This window comes from Cydia fagiglandana, chromosome 21, assembly GCF_963556715.1.
Source record: "Cydia fagiglandana chromosome 21, ilCydFagi1.1, whole genome shotgun sequence".
In the NCBI taxonomy this organism is placed as follows: Eukaryota; Metazoa; Arthropoda; class Insecta; order Lepidoptera; family Tortricidae; genus Cydia; species Cydia fagiglandana.
Window position 1 is genome coordinate 3,635,091 of NC_085952.1, and position 23,089 is coordinate 3,658,179.

The window sequence follows — 23,089 nt, forward strand, 5'->3', positions numbered from 1 at the left end:
ACATTTAGACTAACACGGTCACCTATTTAGTGAAGTTTGAACGTTTGGTAAAACTTTAGAGTTTAAGCTATTATTATACATACATTTGGGACATCATTATACATTTTTAGAAAGGAATTAGACATTTTTTTTTAATGGCTTTTTGCAAGAAACATTTCGACAGAACGGGACGTTGTAGAAAGTAGGACTTTTACTGTTTTGACTGATGTTGATAAGCACCGTATTTATTAATTAAATGGCCGGCTGAATTACTTTAAATTATAAAGGTAAGCAAATTTGGTACGTATTAAATATATTAAAATGGGTCACTTAGGTATTTACAGCGTGGTAACGCCGCCAGCCTTCTAGGCACCCTACCGGAGGGCACGGACCTGGGGCCAACTTTTTATTTATAGGTTTTTTGCTTTTTAGGCAGTTTTAGTTAAGTAGTGTAATTTTTTTTGTCTTTATTATTTTGCTTATATTTAAGTTTAAGTTTAGTTTTTAATTAGTTTTATGTTTAGATTAGGTATGTAGTATATTTTTACCTGTTTGCCTAATAAATTAAATTGGTATTTATCTATTTAATTTGTCTGTGTCTCACGGTATTTTCAAATATTGAGATGTTTTTATATAGGTACGTAAGAAAATACGATTTTATAAAAAAGCGAGAGAGATTAAAAAGTACAGGTTTTTGGGAGAAACTTTTTAACTAAAGTGCAGCTGCAGAAAATACTACAATTTAAACATCTTTTGTAAAACACGGTTTTTGTATTTATTAAAAATTTATAAACTTAAAAGTGTAATAATAGTAATAATTGAGTAAATTTGGGGCATTACTGTATAGTCGCACCAGTAAAAGTCTGCAGCGGATTTGATAGCCCACGGAGTGTAAGTGTTATATATACGTCATAATTTCATAGAGGTTTGACGTTTAAAATGACTTGCACGCGTGGGCTATCAAAATCGCTGCAGACTTTTCACGGTCTGACTATATTATACTTATATCTTAAGCAAATAAACGACTGTTTATTACAAAAGTGCGTTTTTTTTAATGCCGTCGGTAGACCTATCGTGAATACAATTTGTAACTTGAAAAAGGCAAAAAAATGCAGACTTCTTTTTTTAAGAGATGTGTCCCAGTGAACCTTTGACACAGAAGAAATAATAGTACTACCGTACAGAAAGGACACTTCCTACTAACCCGAAGTTTGACAGCGGTTCAGGGTCGAATAATGCTATTCCTTTCTAATATATGGCACTATCCCTTTCGGCAATTTAGGGTTGTCAAAAGTGATTATCTTATCTGTGGTCGTGCCCGCAAAAGGAAGTCAAGTGGTGCCAACCCTAATAATTGCTCGGAGCAATGCTGAGCCGAACGGAGCCGAGTTCGACCGAAGTCAGGAGTGTCTCCCCACTGCCTTTGAGACACAAAAAGTATAAAAATTGCAGTATAAAGATTATGCTGTAGTTAGGTAAGTGTGTTATAAGGCTTATCTACAATTATAATTGTAATTGCTTCGGGTCCTTCATCGCGAGAAAGTTGCGAAGTTCTCGCCGTCAGAACTTCGTAGTTTATAAACGATGTGATGTATTCCGTTCTACATATACTAAAAAATAAACTAAATGCTGTTTAATAAAAAAGTAGATATATTTCCCTATACTTTTTCAAATTTTTTTATGAGAGTTCATATCTTTAAGATTTTACAAAATTAGTTTCATAAAGAACCTTTAGATCTTTTTTTTTCCTTAATTTCATCTTAGGTGTACCATTCAACCCCGGTCTCCTCTTTTTCTTTCTTACGTTAGATTAGGCACCCAAAGGGTAAAAAAAAACGGGACCCTATTACTAAGACTCCACTGTCCGTCTGTCTGTCCGTCTGTCTGTCACCAGGCTGTATCCCATGAACCGTGATAGCTAGACAGTTGACATTTTCACAGATGATGTAGGTATTTCTGTTGCCGCTATAACAACAAATACTAAGAACAAGGCCTTGTTGGGATTAGTCCGGTTTCCTCACGATATTTTCCTTCACTGAAAAGCAACTGGTAAATATCGAATGATGTTTCGTACATAAGTTCCGAAAAACTCGTTGGTACGGTCAGCCAAGTGGTCTACCACTTTTCCATCATCTAATTGATAGAGTCGAAAAGTGGTAGACCACTTTCTTTGGCTTACTGTACAAGCCGGGGTTTGGACCCGCGACCTCCGGATTGAAAGTCGCACGCTCTTACCGCTAGGCCACCAACGCTCCGTGAAACCCTTAACTCTAAATTAAATCTCAAGATAAAATTAATGTGTTATTTAATGACACAGGCCTTCTATAGTCGCACCAATAAAAGTCTGCAGCGGATTTGATAGCCCACGCAGCGTAAGTGTTATTTATACGTCATAATTTCATAGAAGTTTGACGTTTAAAATTACACTTGCACTGCGTGGGCTATCAAAATCGCTGCAGACTTTTTACGGTCTGACTCTACCAAACAATCGACGTCATTTTCGTGGCTCATGTCACAACTCTATAAGTACAGTCGCCATCAGATATATCGGAGCGGCCAAGGTGTTCACAATATCTGAGCATGCGTTCTAACTCCCTGACAATAGAGGCGTGTTCAGATATTTGTGAGCGCCTTGGCCGCTCCGATATATCTGATGGCGACTGTACAGCAGTGTAGGTTATCACCGAACAAATTGACAAAAACAGAAAAACAATGGCTAATAATAATAAAGGTAAAATTGCAAAAACAACATGGCCCCCGCTGCGCATCATTATTTGGATCATGTCACGCGCAGACGGCTAATTCACGAAACGTCTCGTCCCGACTCAAATCGTGCCTAATATAAATTGAACCTCAAACCATATTATAGTATGAATTATCTCAGATGATTTTTTCGAGTTCGGGTGCTAATCCGTTAAACAAAAGCCTTTGTTTCTTTTAAGAGAGGTCTACAGCACGTGCCAAAGCAACCATGTCGTTTAAAAAGCAACTATCGTGATAGTATTAAGGTTCAAATTCATATGACATCTTGTTCAGAGAACAATCAGGGTGGTCTTGTTTTTGGAGATAACAAAACGTGTTATCTCCGAATGGGCTGTTTCATGAATCTGAACCATATAATTAGAACGGTAAATTTGCTTTTTAAACGGGCTTGTTTCCGTTTCTTACGTCGGGGCTATTAGCAGTAAGCATTATAACATAACCACTGCATAAAGGAAACAATACCTTTTGTTTAACAGATTAGGGTCCGAGCCCGAAAAAATCACCTGAGATAATTCATACAATATCTATGCATATTAGGATTTAGTATCTGGTTGTAAAGTGTACAGTCACCTGCAATAATATGTTACTCTTCGAAGCCTGCAAAATATGTGACACGCTCTTATGGCTCTACAAATAAGATCGCGTAAGATATTTTTGCGACGTTCGTTGGGGAACATATTATTAAAGGTGACTGTACTTAGGGACTTTACGCTTAAGAGTTACACGAAAGGATTTGGTGGTTGTATTAAGAGTTACACGCACCAGCCACCAAAAAACCGCTCCTACACAATTAACATAATCAACATAATGCTCTCATTTTAAAACGATTATGCTTAAATGACGTGAAAATTTGTATGAACGTTAGCTTAAAATATCTGTCTAATACCTACTAGATTTTGTTTTGAAAAGATGTTTTCAACATTTTTGTATGTGAAACTTCTAACTTCTATTCGTTATAATTCCTTTTTATTACATCTTTCATGTCGTCATATTATTTGAATGTCGTTTTAAAATGAGATCGAAATTTTGATAACATGGCGGTGACTAGCTTTTGTTACTCATAAGTAAAACTATGGTTTTCAATAGTGACCCAGGAGACACAACCTCCCGATAAGCTCTAGATTACGTCACCTGGGTCACTCTAACTGGTTTGCCAGCGCTTTTCGTCGCGCATTGTGTAATAACGCGGGTGTCATACTTGTCATTGCCAACCGAAACGTCCGTCCGAATTTAACGCTAAAAACGCGAACGGTATTGACAGGATTATTTTTATTTTCTATCCAATCATTTTAATGTACTTTTTAGGGTTCCGTACCCAAAGGGTAAAACGGGACCCTATTACTAAGACTTCGCTGTCCGTCCGTCCGTCCGTCCGTCCGTCTGTCACCAGGCTGTATCTCACGAACCGTGATAGCTAGACAGTTGAAATTTTCACAGATGATGTATTTCTGTTGCCGCTATAACAACAAATACTAAAAACAGAATAAAATAAAGATTTAAATGGGGCTCCCATACAACAAACGTGATTTTTGACCAAAGTTAAGCAACGTCGGGAGGGGTCAGTACTTGGATGGGTGACTACGATGGGAGGTTACGTCACCTGGGTCACTCTTACTGGTTTGCCAGCGCTTTTCGTCGCGCATTGTGTAATAACGCGGGTGTCATACTTGTCATTGCCAACCGAAACGTCCGTCCGAATTTAACGCTAAAAACGCGAACGGTATTGACAGGATTATTTTTATTTTCTATCCAATCATTTTAATGTACTTTTTAGGGTTCCGTACCCAAAGGGTAAAACGGGACCCTATTACTAAGACTTCGCTGTCCGTCCGTCCGTCCGTCCGTCCGTCCGTCTGTCACCAGGCTGTATCTCACGAACCGTGATAGCTAGACAATTGAAATTTTCACAGATGATGTATTTCTGTTGCCGCTATAACAACAAATACTAAAAACAGAATAAAATAAAGATTTAAATGGGGCTCCCATACAACAAACGTGATTTTTGACCAAAGTTAAGCAACGTCGGGAGGGGTCAGTACTTGGATGGGTGACTACGATGGGAGGTTACGTCACCTTGGTCACTCTAACTGGTTTGCCAGCGCTTTTCGTCGCGCATTGTGTAATAACGCGGGTGTCATACTTGTCATTGCCAACCGAAACGTCCGTCCGAATTTAACGCTAAAAACGCGAACGGTATTGACAGGATTATTTTTATTTTCTATCCAATCATTTTAATGTGCTTTTACAATATTAAGCCGTAAGCCGTTAAGCTGTGAGCGATAGGCGTACCGATATCAGTGGGGAGACACTCCTGACTTCGGTCGTACTCGGCTCCGTTCGGCTCAGCATTGCTCCGAGCAATTATTAGGGTTGGCACCACTTGACTTCCTTGTGCATGCACGACCACAGATAAGATAATCACTTGAATTTTGACAACCCTAAATAGTCGAAAGGGATAGTGCCATATACTAGAAAGGAATAGCATGATTCGACCCTTAATCGCTATCAAACTTCGGGTTTGTAGGAAGTGTCCTTTCTGTACGGTAGTACTATTATTTCTTCCGTGCCGATATGCGAGCATTTTAGTTACATTGCGGACTTTTAGTTACATCCAATTCAACCGACCGATCAAAAACCGCAATGTAATGAAACTCGCATGCGAGTTCTCGCATCGTCTTAATGATTCCTAAGGCAAGAAAAATATTTCCTACCCAGTAGTAAATATAAATAATTGTCTAGTTATGAGGTAATTGTGTAATCGCAGCCTTTATCTCGAGCGGTGACATTTTTAGTCAAAGAATTAAGGTAAGTACCCCTATTAACGACCCCATTAAAATTGGCATTCATTACCGCGGTATGTACAAAATAGCGTTTAATAAGAAAGATTATTAACTTTCTTTGAATCTAAGAACACAGAAATAAAGCCTTATCTTTTGACTGTCGAATAAGTATAACACTACTACAAAAACATCACAAAAACAAGTCGAAAAACGTAAACTAGCGTATCAAGAGCGCAAGATTTGGTTGCTCCATACTAACACGCAACACCTCAAGTAAGTAAACGCGTATTCTATTTAGTGATTAGCGTAATAATGGTAAATATTATGGAAAGACTAAGACTTGAGATTGATTCTTAGTTATTATCTTTATGATTCCCAAATACTTTATTTGCGATATTTGCTCGCTAATAGGGAAATAATAGGAAATTAAAAACCTCGGTGTTAGGTTCCATTTTCTTTGTGTGACACCTAATTTCGAGGTATACCTCGGTAATAACGGAAACGGTATTTTAGATTCAAGCGATCTTATATTCATATATAAATGCACATTTCCTTGACTTTTGATGTTATTGAATTATTTAACCTCCTATAAAACTAAAGAGCTATTAACGTGGTATGAAATCTATGCAAGAACTCTTAATTTTGATTACAATTTTAGACACCTTCTCAGACGTTTTCTTAGAAACCCTTATATGAGAAACTCGTTCAAGTATTGATATAAAAACAGAAGTATGGTTATAAAGTTTATTTAAACCATTGTTTTGTAATATTTGGAATCATCCATATTGATCATATTTAAAAAATACAAGATAACTATTTATTTTGATTAGTCGTAAATGAGTTTTAAAATTATTTGAATTGAACCGTTTAACGATGGTTAGAAAAGACATCACTCGGTAATAAGCTGTATGAGAACCTAATACAGACCCACCCAAAACTTTCATGGCTTCGAAATTAATAGGTTCTTAAAATACCTAATACTTTTGATATTCTTTGGTATACCAGGTACACAATAAAATGGTTTTTTTAAATTCAAGGCCCGAAGAAAGCCCGACAATTTTCAGACCTAATGTTGTACCGTTGCACATAATATTTTTTATAAGGCAGCAAACATAAAATGATATATAAAAACAAAGTAAATATTGGTTTTTAGATCTTTGCCTAGAAAATAGTTTTTTTTAAATACAGTCAGTTATTCAACTTTTGGCTATTGTGATATTTGTGATCATATAGACAAAGGATACGGCCCCCTACGCACCGCGCTTCAAATGTAGCTGGTTTAGAAATCACTGGCAGTCATTTAATCGACAAATAGAAGTGCTGGAGTAGAAAAATATATTTTATGTAAAAATAGACACACAACACAAACATACAACATTAACATTAACTTACACAGATCTTGTATATGTCTTCTTCTTCTTCCTCGCGTTATCCCGGCATTTCGCCACGGCTCATGAAAGCCTGGGGTCCGCTTGACAACTAATCCCATGATTTGACGTAGGCACTAGTTTTTACGAAAGCGACTGCCATCTGACCTTCCAACCCAGAGGGTAAACTAGACCTTATTGGGATTAGTCCGGTTTCCTCACGATGTTTTCCTTCACCGAAAAGCGACTGGTAACTTCGTACTTAAGTTCCGAAAAACTCATTGGTACGAGCCGGGGTTTGAACCCGCGACCTCCAGAGCGCAAGTCGCACGCTCTCACCGCTAGGCCACCAGCGCTTCACCAGATCTTGTATATGTATTGTGTAGAATATAATTGTGATAGCTTGAACGTTTTGGCGCAATTTGCCCTCCACGTCCGGTTGAAATAATTAAGTATGTAGGTACCTATTTATTTAACGTAGATAGGTAATAAATTAAACAAGAATTTCGACAGCATCACACTTGCTCGTAAAGGGTACCCCACGATGTTTTTAGTGTCAAAGGAACCAACTATTTCTATTTAAAATTCAATAATTATAATTATAAGTCTTATAATATGAAAAGCGTATGTATTGAATATACCATATTTCATCCATTATTGTCAAATAAATAATATTTATCATAATTATGGAACTAAAAATGCAACGAGTTATATACCCTCGTAAAAAGGAACCCACATCCGCGGTATTTGGGTAACAGCGGTCCATTACCACGGTAAAAGGCGATTTCGACATTTTGGTTTTGATAATTATTTTTTCCTTTATAATTTTCTAAAACAAGGCCAGAAACTAAAATAATATAAACTTTAATTAATAAACTAACATAAATAAATATGTCTTGGTCCATACACCGCCGGTTTATGCTTAATTTTTGGCTCTTTGTGGGAAACTTGCTTAACCCCCTCGTTAATAGGGGTACTTACCTTAAATCTACAGGAAGTGACAAACAATTTAAGTGTTTGCTAAGGCTATTAAGAGTCACACGGATCTATCCGCCGCCATACGATGAAGTTCCGCTGTCATTTTAAAGTAATATTCTGAAATAACATGAATAAATTAAAAAAATATATCTCAATTTATTATGTATGTCATGACATCGTCGTTAAAAATACCATTAGGGGTGTCGATTTTCATTTCTTTTTGTAATTCCCTAATAATTTGAGATATTTTTTTTTCCTCGAGTAGTCATTAGCAGGTCCATCATCTGGTGCTAGCTTATCGTTGAATTTTGGGACACGTTGTATACAGGATAGCCAAAAAATAAGCCCATTCCAGTTGCCAGGGATATTTACGAACTCTAAAAAAGTCTTACCGGGATTTGAACCCAGGACCATCGGCTTCATAGGCAGGGTAACTACCCACTAGGTACTTAAATGACGACAAATGACGTATATTCGTTTTATAAGTCTCGGTAGCTTAGTTTGCAAAGTGGTGGCGGGCTGATATCCTGGACTCTCCGGGTTCGAGTCTCTGCCGAGACAGCGAAATTTTTGTAACTGGTAAATAAATATGCTGCCATTTAGTTAAGTACGCTCTTGTACTTTCTAGTAAATCAATGTTCTTGGTAAAATCCGGAAATGACAGGAACGTGGCTGCGCTCATGCCAAGTTAAGTATATAATTTAATATAAATATATTATAAATAATATATTGTATCCTTTTTTTTAAACACATTATTTTTACAAATACAAATTCTTTTTTCGTCGATCATAGGTGTATACAACATGATGTTGCATATGATGGTAAAAAAGAAAAAAATGTTCCACTATGTTGTACCCAAAATTTATATAATAGATACGAGTATATACAGAGGTAACTGTACAAATACTAAACAAAATTAATAGCTTAAATCTAAAATAGGCCCTTGACTGCAATTTGTATGGGAACTGCACGGCGACTGCACGCCAACTGCAAAGACGGCGTGCAGTTCCCATACAAGTTGCAGTTGGGTTGCAGTCAGCCTGTAACGGCCCGTACGTCTGAATTGTATAACTATAGTCCGAAGAAAAAAAAAGCAAATTCATATTTGGACAGTAAGCGCCACTTGCACCATCCCACTAACCCGGGGTTAACCGGTTAAACCTGGAGTTACCATGGTTATCAGTACAATTTGATATTGGGTTAACGGTTTAACGAGTTAACCCCGGGTTAGTGGGATGGTGCAAGTGGCCCTTAGGGTCTCCCCAAATATATCGACGCGCATTCGGCAAAAGCCGATAGGAAAAAGCTTTATGTCCGCGCAATAAGAGCGAAAAAACCGTCGACGCGTTGGCAGGTGCCGGCCGATGCGAGCCGAGCCGAACGACGACTTTTTCGCTCTTATTGCGCGGACATAAAGCTTTTTCCTATCGGCTTTTGCCGAATGCGCGTCGATATATTTGGGGAGACCCTTACTCAGTGTAAAATTGTATCGGTAACCATGGTAACCCCAGATTTAACCGGTTAACCCCAGGTTAGTGAAATGGTACAAGAGGCGCTAAGTCACACGGAAATCAAGTCAATTATGCATTTTCTTTGTTACAATAAAATTTGATAAAATCCACGTGACTATATAAATAATAACTAATCAAAACTAATTGTTCTGTTTAAAAAAACTAATCTAATATAAGTAAATACAACTCTTATGCCCTTTTAATTATGACACAAAAGAACTATACATTAGGTATGAATCATTGTATGACTCACAAAAGTAACTTGATAAAATTACATTAGGTAAGTAGGTACTATTGTCTTGTGACTATTTCAAATATGAATTCAAACTGACATTTGAATGTCCGCCTAAACCGGAAATAAAGAAAATCTCAATGATATATTTATTTTATATTATGTGAGGTCAAAATTCGTGGGATCAAATGAGTCTTTCGGCGCGATTCGGGAAATGAATTAGAGATTAACTAGATCTATGAAATAGTGAAGATATGTGATGTTCCACGGAAAAAGGTACCTTATGGCGATTGGCGCTTACGCTATTCTTAACGCCGCTCCATATAATTGCGGCGCTATGCGACGTAAGCGCCGGCTGCCATAAGGTACCTTTTGTGGAACGTCACATATCTTCACTATTTCATATCTAGTGAATCTCTAATTTATTTCCCGAATCGCGGCGCCAGCCATAAGGCCATAAGGTACCTTTTGCAGTGGAACGTCACATATCTTTACTATTTCATATCTAGTGAGTCTCTAATTCATTTTCCGAATCGAGCCGCAAATCTTGGTTGTGTAGTACCTATATGTGTAGAGCGGAAAAAACGCACTCGAGAAAAATGTAATAACTCGACTAAATATTCGGCCAGGGTCCTTATGATAAACAGATACAAGGTTGACCCCCTTATTCATAAATCTTTACAAACCCCAATTAGTTAATTTATGATTTATCCCTTTCTTACAAATACAAGTCAAAGTGCTGTAGTAAGACAAAAGATTTATAGCTATACTTGGTCAAGCAAATCTTGTCAGTAGAAAAAGGCGGCACATTAAAAAAATGTACGCGCGAAGGGTTATGGTCCCATAGAAACTTTGGAATTCGCGCCTTTTTATACTGACAAGATTTGCTTGACCGAGTATAATTAAGGCTGGTAACACGTTTATGAATAACAACGTTTATGAATAAAAGGTTTACTTCTCGTAAACTATCATTGCACTAATTAAATAAGGTTTATTTTTATATTAGTATTGACACCGATAATTATGCCAGTTGTGTCAACCCTATCCTTTTAAAAACCTAACAAAATAGAACCGTTCGAATATCCGTCGTAACGCCATCTATGTTTCGCGGCTAAAATTTTTAACAACCATTTTCTTACAAGAACTCAACACATGGGCGCATCCCTATGCACTATGCACACACAGACACACGGAATACACAATCGAACGCACCCACACGCCGAGAAAAAAACGATAAAAAAGCGCACACAAACGCAACCCTCAATACCAACACACCAATACGAACGTAATTATGTTCTATTTTCAAATTTTAAAATTTGATAATCGAACGTTGAGGCTTCAATTTTTGGGCTGAGACGTTTTTCGATGGTTAAATATGAAAGTTAGTATTAGAAAAAGATTTGATAAGTAAGTAGAACTGAAATGCACGAGGTTTCGTATAATCGCGGGCACGCACACATAGACGGGTGTACGCGAGCGAAATGCAGTCTGTGTGCAGTATAGCGCGCTCGGATAGTCGTGATCGTTGCGAGCTCGCGTCTTAGACGAGTTAGAGATATTTTGGGAATTTGGATATTATACTAAAAGTTGGTTAGGTTAGTAAACGTAGGTATAGGATTATGAAATATTGATTTATTAACCATTTTTCAATTATTATTTTTAATTGTGTTATTAAACCATATGTAACTCTCTATTCTTTAAATAGTTATGTTAAAATAGATTTTAAGTCAATAGGTACTTCTAAAAAGCTATATGTACTTACATATTTGCGTGAACATAATTATCCGTTTATTAAAAGTAACTATTTCGTTTTTTTTAAATGTAAGTAATAGAAGGGTCTCAAAATAAGAGTTGAAGCTTATGTTTTATTTTATTTTAGTACTTATTTCGTGCGTATTTTATTGCACGAAAAGTATATTCCATCCTGAATCATTTATATTATAAACGGATTATTATACTTACGTAAGCATTAAAGTTCTCATTACTAGATTTTGCTACCTCATTTTAACTATAAGAGTATGTATTCAATATGCAAATATCGCTATATAAGTTATTTTTAAAGCTATTTTTATTATAACTGACCTTAGTAAACTTATTATGTTTTCAATATGCAAATTTCACTACATAAGTTATTTCCAAAGCTATATTGATGCATATACAGATTGGACTAAAAATACGTCGAATTAAAAAATAAAATTGCAATCATTTGACTTAAAAAACTCTTTCATCCTCTTTTAGCTTTGATACACAACCGCACACGTTTGTGAAAATACCAACAACATGCAGCAGTTATAATGTTTTATCACCGTATTTTTGCACCGTCCTTTAAATTAGTTAATCTATCGCTTTGAAACTTCCCCATTTTTCTAAGTCTCGCCCGACGCAGCAAGTATCAAGACGTGCGCCCGTATAGCTCGGTCGCAGTAAATACAAGGTAATGGCTAAGTACGCACGCCGAGTCGAGGCGCTCTCTGTGCAGTTGCAGTGTCGTCTATGCACAAGCGGCGGAGAGTCGCATCCCACCCACAAACGCTAAAAAAACACCCCAAAAAAAAAAAAACAAAAGACTATATTTTCCTAAAAACTTACCATATCATTCGAGAGAAATATTTTTTCAAGTTTAAAAAAAAGTGACATATCAAACGGAATCTTAGGACCCTTTTAGTATATGATAGCGTAGTTTGTGACAGCCGTGATGTGTATGTTAAGTGACAGTGCCGTATACGGATAGTGTACATGACAACGTGAAATTCGAGATTGGATATTTTTCTTTTTTTTTACAAAATTACCACCGAAGTGTCAAACTGGACCGAAGAAGAGCAGGCCACCTCTGACGTATGTGAGTAAACTTTTGAATTTGGAGCGGTTTTTTGAAATTCGAACGCGCGCTTTCCAACTCCGTTAGCTAAGTTTGTGAATTCGAATTTGGAATAGAAATCGCTTCCGTTTGACGTAAGTTGACTCTAAAGTCAGTAATTATGTGCCCTTAATCTTACGTTCTCCTTGACTTAGCGGTGTCTCTGTGTGTGTGACGTAGTGTGCGTAGGGTTCACGCACATTTTTTGTGTTATTCTTATGAATCCCCACCACCCGCCCCACCAATAGTCGTTATCGTTTATCTGTCCCACTCTTTTTCTATAACTATTCCGTTTTAGCGCGCCTGTGTGAATTTGTTGGTGTGTGTGAATTACAACCTATATTTTGATCGAAGGCCAATGACGGAATAGAAAACTAGTTTTGAGTTTCGCATCGCAATTTTCTACGATTGAATCGTTCAATTGAACATCAAATTGATGTTTTAACATTTATATCAACAATTAAATTTTGCTTTGAACTTAAACAAGCTGATACTTTAAATCACTTTTAAACTAAACACAACTTACCGAAACAAAGCTAAACTTAGTTAATAATGCAATATCAGCAGTTATTGATAGTTTTAAATTAAAAAAATCTATTTTTAATGAGTTTAAATGACCGAATTAACGAAAACGCGATCGCGAACGCGAGCGTAGGCTAAAATATTACCGACGGAACTTTTAAGCTCCCGCCGTTACCGATCCTTTTTTTTTTTTAATAATTTATTTTCTTTTTAATATTACAATAAATCATGTTTGTAATAGATGTGACCAGGTTCATTACGATTTAAAAGGTTTATACCTAAACCTAATTAAAAAGAATTTGTTGATATTTTTGGTATTGAAATTAATAAATTTTTAATCGTACGCAGTGTTTGGTATTCCATAGGTATACCTACTTATTTGTTGTAAATTGACATTAAATATTGAATTGAATCGACATTAAATACATCACTTCGATGTATTTAGTGATAGCATATCGGTAATAAGAAATAAATTAATTGCATTTTTTATGGGTGATACTTCTAGCGCGGGTTCGGGCTTGGCTTACTGAAGTTATACGAGTACTACATGGGTGCACTTGTATATATATATATATTTGTATTTTCTGTATTTCGGTTTTTTCTTGAAGTTTTGTGCAGTCGGCGGTGGAAGTGCATGGCCACTTTATGAATGTTTTCCATTCCTAATGTGCCTATGCAGTCTTGCAGCTAGTTGTACACAGGAACCTTGGCTTGTGCTGTTGCTTAACTTGTGTGTGTAACTGATTTGTGATTATATTTCTTCTTTATTTACCTACTTAATTTTTATAAGTGAGAACCTGTAATTGGCTCTGTGAATCTATTTTAGTTTTTGGAAATGTTTTTAGCTGTTGGTTTTCCATGTATGTAATAAAAATAAAATAAAATAAAAATAAAAAAACACTCTAATTAGAATTATTCATATGATAATATAGATAATACAATTATTTCGTAATTGTTATATTTTTAGTTTTTTTATTTGTTTTAGTTATAAGTTAAAACTGATATTTTATATTTTATTGTGTTTTTTTTTATTTGTAATTTATTATTTTTGTTATAGTTGGAAAAATTAACGTGTACTTACCTGTTCCTTGTGTTAATTGTGTATTTCTTTTGTGGTACACACTAAACTAGTTCGTCATATTTTGACATACCTACCTAGTAGTTTTCAATATATTTAAAGCACAAAAAAGCTACAACGTTATGAAACTTATTTTTTTATCAATCAAATGAAACCATGTCGAAATTATCTTTTGACCTCATTATTTTAACCCAATTAAGCAAAAAATAAAGTCGATCGGAAAAATAACGATGCATTTTGTAAACGGGTCACGGCGCCAGGAAGCGATACTGCACTTAGGCATTAACTTATTTTTTTTAAGTACTTGGGCAAATTTTAAAAGAATTATAAACTAAAACTTATACCTAAACAAACCCAATTAATTAATTACATTAAGTACTTGGGAGTAATCTTTACATTTACATTCAATTATGCTATGATTGAAAAAACATTAAATTATATTGTTTAAATATCTAAGTTATAGTTCGACAAGAAATTGAAGAAAAGTATTGAGGGCGCCACTTCCTACGTAACTGTCACATTTTTGACATATTGCTTAGTTCCTTTTTATTTCATTTTTACTATTTTATGTCGCACTGCAGTTTTTCTACCGACACTTTAAATAAACTTTGTAGTAAGAACAATCGTTTATTAATATAAAAAACTACGAATTAACTTAAATGCACTGCGTGCATGTTTTTACATTGCTATTGTAATTTAAATTCAAATGTTAATAAAACAGTTAAAATAATAGAGACGTTTATAACGAAACCTGCGTTATAGATTTATTTCATTTATACCTATATTGAATAATATGACAAATATAATGAGTATCGCAAACGTTCGTATCGTCAATGGTAAACAAATGAAAATAACGAAATTCCCACTTATTTCAAACATAACGGTAATTTGAACTACAAAATTACACTACTTTAAATAACTATCAGCACGTTGACATCTATCACACGCGTATGTCGTCCCTGTCACACCCCTCACGCTAGAAAAGGACGCACTAGTGTACAGTGTCAAAGTCCTTGGTCCCGCGGCCAAGGCGCCTTACGCAACGCGCGCGCAGCTGTCAATGTTACAACCTGCCGCCGCCATCTTGGAATCTAGCTAACGTAACGACCGAACTAATATTGACGTGTCTATTTAAACAATTTGATTTAAATGTTTTTACGGTTATGTAACAAAAATTGTTAGATATGAAAGGGATAGACATCTACGTGTTTTTATATACATAATAATTAATAGGAACAGCTAATTAGACATGGTAACGTGTGTTTACAAATATGTAATAAATAATGGTAAAACAAATAAATACAACAACTCAAATTTAAAATGCGTATAGTTGTCATAGTCCTACACGAAATAAAAAATAATTATAAATATTTTACTTTTATCAAAAAGTATCAAAACCTATCGACCTATCCTAAAAGCCATAAATAACCGTTAACGCGTCATCATTCAAAATCCGACTTGAAAAAAGCGTACATAAATTCAAATTCCAATTTGAATTCAAATTTAGAACGGCCGCAAGTCCTTGGTCGGTCGGCCAAGGCTCCACTCAGGCGCAGACTGTCAATGTTACTACATAACCTACAACCGAGCCGTCGCCATCTTGAAAATTGAACTAGCTTTGAAGGTTGTCTTATTTGCGCTACGTTTAGTTTGCTACGTCTATTTTAAACGCTTGACTTTTATGACCGGTCGGTTTATTTGATTCGTCACTTTTATTTTATTGTCTGAGGTTTTTATTGAATTATTCAATGTAAAATAAGAATATTTAACAGTCAGGAAATGCCGAGAAAATATATTTATGTATGCTTATAAATATGTATGCAAAAAATACATTTTGTCAGGTAGTATTATCACTTTTCAGCTTGTCATTTCGAGAAAATGTATTGGAGAAAAAACGATATAAAATAAGAAATAGAAAATCGTTGAATCGGTATATTACTATTTATAGAAAACTTTGTAGTACCTACTTAATAGTCTAAAATAACAGATTATATCGATTGACGTATGTCCTTTGTACACAAAGGACATACAAAATGTAAAGCTACATGTATAACGGAGTACATATATACTTAGTATACCTATATACAGCTAACCACAAGAATAAACAAACCCACAACACGTGTTTTGTCTCTACATCCAAGCAAAGTATATTTTGCACGTGGGACACAAAACTGTTGAAGAAATATATTTTGTATAAGTAAATGTATAATTTTAGGAGCATTTTTTGTTAGCCTGGTTTAGTGTCCCACTGCTGGGCAAAGGCCTCCTTTCTTCCACTCAGTCTTGTTTGTACCTACTTTCTTCTTTTAAGTCTCGCCGTCATGTACATTTTATCTTAGTTTGACTACCATTTCATATGTATCTCTCAGTTACTTAAAGGTTAGCTGGAAGAGATCCCTTAACGGGATAAGTTCGCCTTTGTACACATTTATTGTATTCTCTCTGTGTTATGTACTTACTTGTTTTGTGCAATAAAGTGTTTACTACTACTACTACTACTTTCCCGCCAATCTGGATAAATTTAGGAGCATAATACTTTCGTCAAAGTAAACACAAAGCTTTAACTGTAGTTAAATGCGTTTTTACTGGATCTTTAAACAATACGTTCTTGAAACCTACTTTAAATGTCCACCTTAAATCAAGCTCTTTTGTCTCAAGTTTTGCTCAAAATGCACAGCCATTTTAAAATCAGTTACAAATATGATTATTATGCCCGATTCTACATCTACAGTAAACCGTTTCCAGGGTAGTTACGGCTGTTATACAGGGGACATTATTGTCTAATTTTCGTTTGACCTGTCTTGCTAGTGACACAAAATCATCACAATTTGGTGCCGTGACCAGGATTTTGTGTGATAAGTATAAGGAATGCAAATCGGTTATTTTTTGTATGGAAATAAACGCGGTTTCGGTTAAAAACCGATTATTTCCATACAAAAAATAACCGATTTGCATTCCCTAGATAAGTATGTGTGTTTATCCTTTGTTTACAGTCATACGTATATTTTCTTAATGTAAATAATAATAATTCAGCCTATATGTCCCACTGCTGGGCACAGGCCTCCTCTCATGCGCGAGAGGGCTTGGGCTATAGTCCCCACGCTAGCCCTTCACATACACCTTTGAATTTGTATTGATATTTTCTTATTTCAATAATATATTATTATTGGCTGTCTTGCTAAAAGCGAAAGCAACACAGCATGTTTTAAAAACTGTAATGTTTACAGTCCAAAATTGTTTTATTTTCAAGACATAGGCCATGTACAGTTTCCGTTTGACCTAGGACAAACAACTATATAAACGATACAATTATATTCACTCTTATCAATTCGCTTCTAATTGCGGACGGTCAATGTTATACGCCATCTTAAATCGGCTCTATCTGACACGATAGGCAAAGTCCAAGTAGGTATAATTGCACCAAACAAAGTCTGCAGCGGATTTGATAGCCCACGCAGTGTAAGTGTTATGTATACGTCATAATTTCATAGAAGTTTGACGTTTAAAATGACACTTGTACTGCGTGGGCTATCAAAATCGCTGCAGACTTTTTACGGTCTGACTATATGTGACGTTTCTATCATATTATATAATATATCATTATTATAAATAAATTTCTATGAAAATATGACGCTTTTATGACACTCACTGGCTTAGTTGTGTTCAAAGCGGTGCTAATTTAGCTTAGATAGACCCTTATGTACAGACTTTTCAGTGACAAAGTATGGAAGTGTCACACAATGTTATGCCTCTACCTATATTTTTACCGTCACGCCAAAATACGCAATAATAATGATTGTTTGACGTCTATAAAGTCAGTATAAGAATCAATACTTGCAACAACATTTTACTACCTATTTGAAAGAAAGAAAGAAAGAAAGAAAGAAAGACAGAAAGAAAGAAAGAAAGAAAGAAAATAAATTTATTCAGGACGCTTACAGTATTGCTTAAAACTAATACAACACTTTTATAAGTATAAAACATAAACGTCACTGAAATAGGTCTCCCCTCCGCTTAATTACAAGTTACCTTTCAGGTATCTTGACGCTGGTCTTCCGTGGAGACCGTAGAGACCTACGGCCCAATTCGAACTTTAAGATACGTCAGTTAATAGATCTAGAAAAGATATGGATTAGATATTTTCTTCAAACAAAAACGTCACTTTTGACACTTGTTTGACACTGACATATCTAATCTATATATATTATATTATTTGACGTATCTTAAAGTTCGAATATGGCTGATATTCTATTTAGGTAAGTTTATTGTTTAAGATTCCTAATGCTACCTACTTAAAAGTTCTTCCTACCATTCAGACATCTTAGAAATTGTAACTACACGTGATCGCTTAAACTGCTTTGAAGCCGTCACAAAACTGACACTGACTCACCGATATTGCGTTTAACCCTTTTTTGAATTCACTTCCTCCAGTGAGCCAACAAAGACTCAGCTCAATTTATGCCAAAAACATCTGCCGGCCGACGCACAATGACCGTGGCCTCGAGACGAAATTAAGAAAATAAAAACATACTTGTACTTTCGGTACATGGCCTCATTTTCGGTTGAGTGTTTTGTGTTGGCTTTTTTTGTTCTGCGCTTTGTCTTTGGGGTATGGTGAGATGAGTATAGTTGTGTTGTGTGCAGTTTTGGGTGGGGCAAATTTTTGTTATTCTGTCCCGTCAGCTAGGCGACACTAGAGCTAGACCAAGAAATGTCTGCAACAATTAAGATAGGTAGTACTGCGGCAAGTGTTACTTTAAAAATCAAATTCCTATGAAATTATAACGTAAATACAATGCGTGTGCTGTCAAAATCGTTGCATACTTTTCTTGATCTATCATAGTTAAAAAAAAAATGGTTATATATACATATGTATGTACTAGTAACGTTCTACTATATGCCAATTAGATAACACATTATAGAAATGGGTTATAACAGCTATAAAAATGTTAGTTTGGTAATTTTAAATACCATAAAACTGGGGTTTTAAATGTGACCCAGGCGACGTAACCATGTCAAAGAATCACAAGAAAAGGTTGATACACTCCTCTATACGGCTACCATCAGTTTGGCATTGACATAAACGCTATCGTGGACGTAATTTACTTTCTATGCATCTCGCTCGTACTAACATATTAGTACGAAAGAGATATATAAAAACAATTTATAAAATTATAATTACGATTACCAACTATTACTATATCAGTGTAGAGTTCAACCCAAAAGTTGACTGAGACATATTTATACTATTTTTTTAAACTTTAAATATTAATAGTTGTTTGTTTTTCCTAACAAAACAAACATTAATATATCAAAACAGACAGAAATAACATTTAAAACTTTCAATCATTCTTAAAAGGCCACACCAATAAACACGCTATGAATATATACATTTAAGTTATGTTATAATTGACATTTATTTGTTCTGTGATTTCTGTGTAATTAATTGGTATATTCTGTGACTTAATTTATTTTGTGACATGTTTTTTATTGTATGCTTAATTTATTCTGTGACTTAATTTTTATTTTTATTGTATTGTATGCACAACAGTTAAATTTTAAGTTTTTTTTGTACCGTGTAAGCGTTTTGGTGTAATACTGTCAGCTTATATGTGGGAAATAAATGAAATGAAATGAAATATTCCATATTTATTTCAAGTATCATCCGGTTTAATTAAAAAAGTAACACAATCCGAACCGGCCAGACATGCGTGTGACACATTTCGCATAACCACATCCTGTGTATTATCGACCAATAAAGAACTTATTGCAGTTTCAATTACCCTTAATAAGGTCCAACCGAATTGGGCATGTTCGAAATTTGTTACATTCATATCACCAATTATATTTTAGACAAGGAAAATTACCCAAAGCATGCACAAAAATCATAATCTACGGCGAATTTAGATGAAAATTTATATGTTTCAACCCTAGCAAGTAGATCCGATGAGTGACTTGGCGTGTCAATTTAAAATGTAAATAACTTTGTTTATTGATTTTGTTTCACCTTTTAATCCAACTTTACGATTATAATAAGTAAATAACTCGCTTGTTGATCAGTTAGATCACTTAGATAACACTGTACTTTCAACTCAGTCTCTAGAAATGTTCTACCTGTATATTTAAATACTTATCTGTCTATCTATTCTATATCTCGTCTTTTAATATACACTACACAACTCTTATTAAGTTTACATTAGGATTACATAGATGCCTAGATTGCTTTTTGTAAATTATCCCATAGTATTTATTACTACATATATTTATTTAATATTTACTGTACACTCTACTATAGTTCTTTTTTTTAGCATTAGAAATAAGGTAAACAATCTTGATGTGTCTTTTAATTGAAAAACACATTTTATAAATAAGTTATGGCAAATATGTAACAATTATGAATCTAATACGATCATTTATGTTCTTCTGCTTTCATAAGTAATATTAGTTACTGATTTTTAAAAAGCGTTTTTCAATCAAAAGACATGTCAAGATCGCTTACCTTCTTTGAAGTTCTTTCTAATGCTAAAAAACGAACTATAGAGATATTAAAAAAACGACACAAAAGTTAAAATAACTAAAATATATATTATGATACAATTTCTCTGACTTGAATACAATTTCATACGTGAAAATTGATCAAAAACAAAAACATTTTGCCAAAAATACCCAGCTGCGCCAATAACTAAACTATTCAGTATTAAAAAGCCCTTATTTATTTTGAATTAACATGCTGTTATGTCTTTTTGTTGATAATGATACTAGCGCGAGTGTTCTTTAGAAATGAAAGGTTATTTGTACTTACCTATAGTAAAAAAAAATTCAAGACGGGCATAAGTTATTTTTCCCAAACATGACGAAATGTGAATAAAATAAATAAGAATTTAAAGAAGACAAAAGTCAGAAACAACACAAACTTATGTATTTCAGGGGCCTACAAATTACCAGTCTGCCGGACGATATCGGCCTGTCAGTTAAACGCAAAATTTGACAGCTCCGAACAACTGACAGTCTGATTTCGTCCGGCGAACTGGTAATCTGTGGGCCACTTCGCCTTTTTACTTCCGTGATATTTTTGTGTTCCGTTATGTACATAGGTATTTAATGTGAATTTCAAAACTTACCACTGTTTCTTCACCACAGCTCCGAGAAGATGCCGGCGTAAGAAGCTCGGCGGAACTTATGTTTCCAAATAATAGAAAGTATTTATTTATAAGGTAGATACAAATATTAAAAATAAAAAAAAACTTATCTATAAAATAAAACTAAATTAAAACTAAAAACTACTAATAAATAAAATAAAATAAAATTATAATATGTCCAAGAAATTCGGCCGCTTTGGCATGGTGCCGAGGACGCTGGCAGCATTTCCCCGCTGTATTGCTAAGCTAATACGTTGAGCGAGAAAGCTGCCAGCTCTTCGATCACCAGTGAATAACAAATAGTTACATAAAATCTCAAAATACGTAACACGTAGTTGTTAACCCTTATCTTGGCATCGTAACACCCGTGATACATGGAACTTAAAAAAATCTAGCAGGTTCACTTTATTACCTAACACAATAGTTCTGCCATCAATATGTCGAGCTACCCTCCTTACTTATAGAAAAAAATAATTGACTCGAGAGTCATTGTAAATTAATTAGTAATAATCAACATGGCGCCGCGGAAACAATAGATTTCGGTTCGTACTGGAAGTTTTGCATTTATTTCTTATGTTAGTATATATTTTTCCATAATCTACATTTTGATATCTTAACTGTCTCTTAGTGCATACATATTTACAATGCCTTCGAATTTAAAAACATTTAATACACAGAATCTTACATGAAACTGTTATGTATTATATTTGATACACTGCCAAGAACTCAGAAATGTATATATCTAAAGGATTGTATTACATTTAATACACTACCAAGTTATCGTCAAAATATTTTTACATGATTTTTTAATTTTTGTGGGGTTACAAAACATGCTTCAATTATTTAATATTAGTTGTCGTATTATTTAGTTAATAAAGTTTGATTTTTTTAAGTACTAGATGTTATTTAACTATATATTCGTACGCTGTAGCATTATTGCTACGCCGTAGCCCGTAGCACGGAAAAATATGTGTATGGCAAAAAATGGCTTCAAAGTAAAAAAAAATGTATTTTTTTTTACTTTTAATTATTTGTTTACTTTTCATATTTTACTCAACTTTATAATGACGACTTTTTTGAAACTTTACGGGATCTAATTTTCCGCCCATGTGATCAGGTATTCGTAGATATAATTTATTTTTACAGGTTTAATAGTCATCTGATGCTTTAGATTGCGTTTAATTAGCAGTAAATGCTAATTTCTGTTGCATTACATGTTTTATTTTTATTAACATCTTCATTTTTCTTCTAAAAAGTAGATAACAATTTTGTCGAGTTATTGGCACTGTATCAAATATGATACATATGATTTTCCGAAACTGGAAAATCCTGGATTTTTTTTCTTATTTTTTAATAGTGTAGTATGCTCAATAGGTGACAAAAAACTAAAAAAATGTTTATAATTAAGATATTTTGAGCCTTGCCAAGATAAGGGTTAAAAAAGGTCCCCAGTGTGGCTACCACCAGTTTGGTACTGACATAAACGCTATCGAGAACGTAACTTACTTTAAATGCATCTCGCTTACACTCGCATATTAGTGTTGCAGCAAGCGAGATGTATAGAAAGTAAATTACGTAGAAGTTAGCGTATTTGTCAGTTTTGACACTATCAATGACTCACGCGGGCTCAGATATCGTCTACAAATTCTGCTTCATAATACGTGTATACTTAAGCTGTTACAGACCTAGGTGCGAAGCGAATGACGGTCGTAGGACACAGCTGCCGGTCTAGCTCGTACGTTTGACCTAAGCCACCCTAGTTCCTATTATTATTATCCATGTGGTTGCTAGGTTGCTTGCTACCCTAATAATGTTTTGCTAAAATGGCGGAATTTAATTGAAATTGAAAGTGATATTCGGAAGATGGAGTAGTAAAACTCACG

At 34.7% G+C, this 23,089-nt stretch overlaps 1 protein-coding gene across 2 annotated transcripts in view; it reads left to right on the forward strand.

Annotated features, from left to right (window-relative positions):
• The window catches only part of LOC134675153 (mushroom body large-type Kenyon cell-specific protein 1), a 276,201-nt gene that overhangs the window by 103,936 nt on the left and 149,176 nt on the right, over positions 1-23,089 (forward strand). Inside the window, exon 1 of one of the 2 annotated variants that reach the window (XM_063533328.1) lies at positions 11,947-12,449. The exons of the other annotated variant lie outside the window; for it this stretch is intronic. The gene's annotated coding sequence lies outside the window, so the exon portion shown is untranslated. Of the gene's footprint in view, positions 1-11,946; positions 12,450-23,089 lie in introns of those variants that run through there. 2 annotated transcript variants of the gene reach the window in all.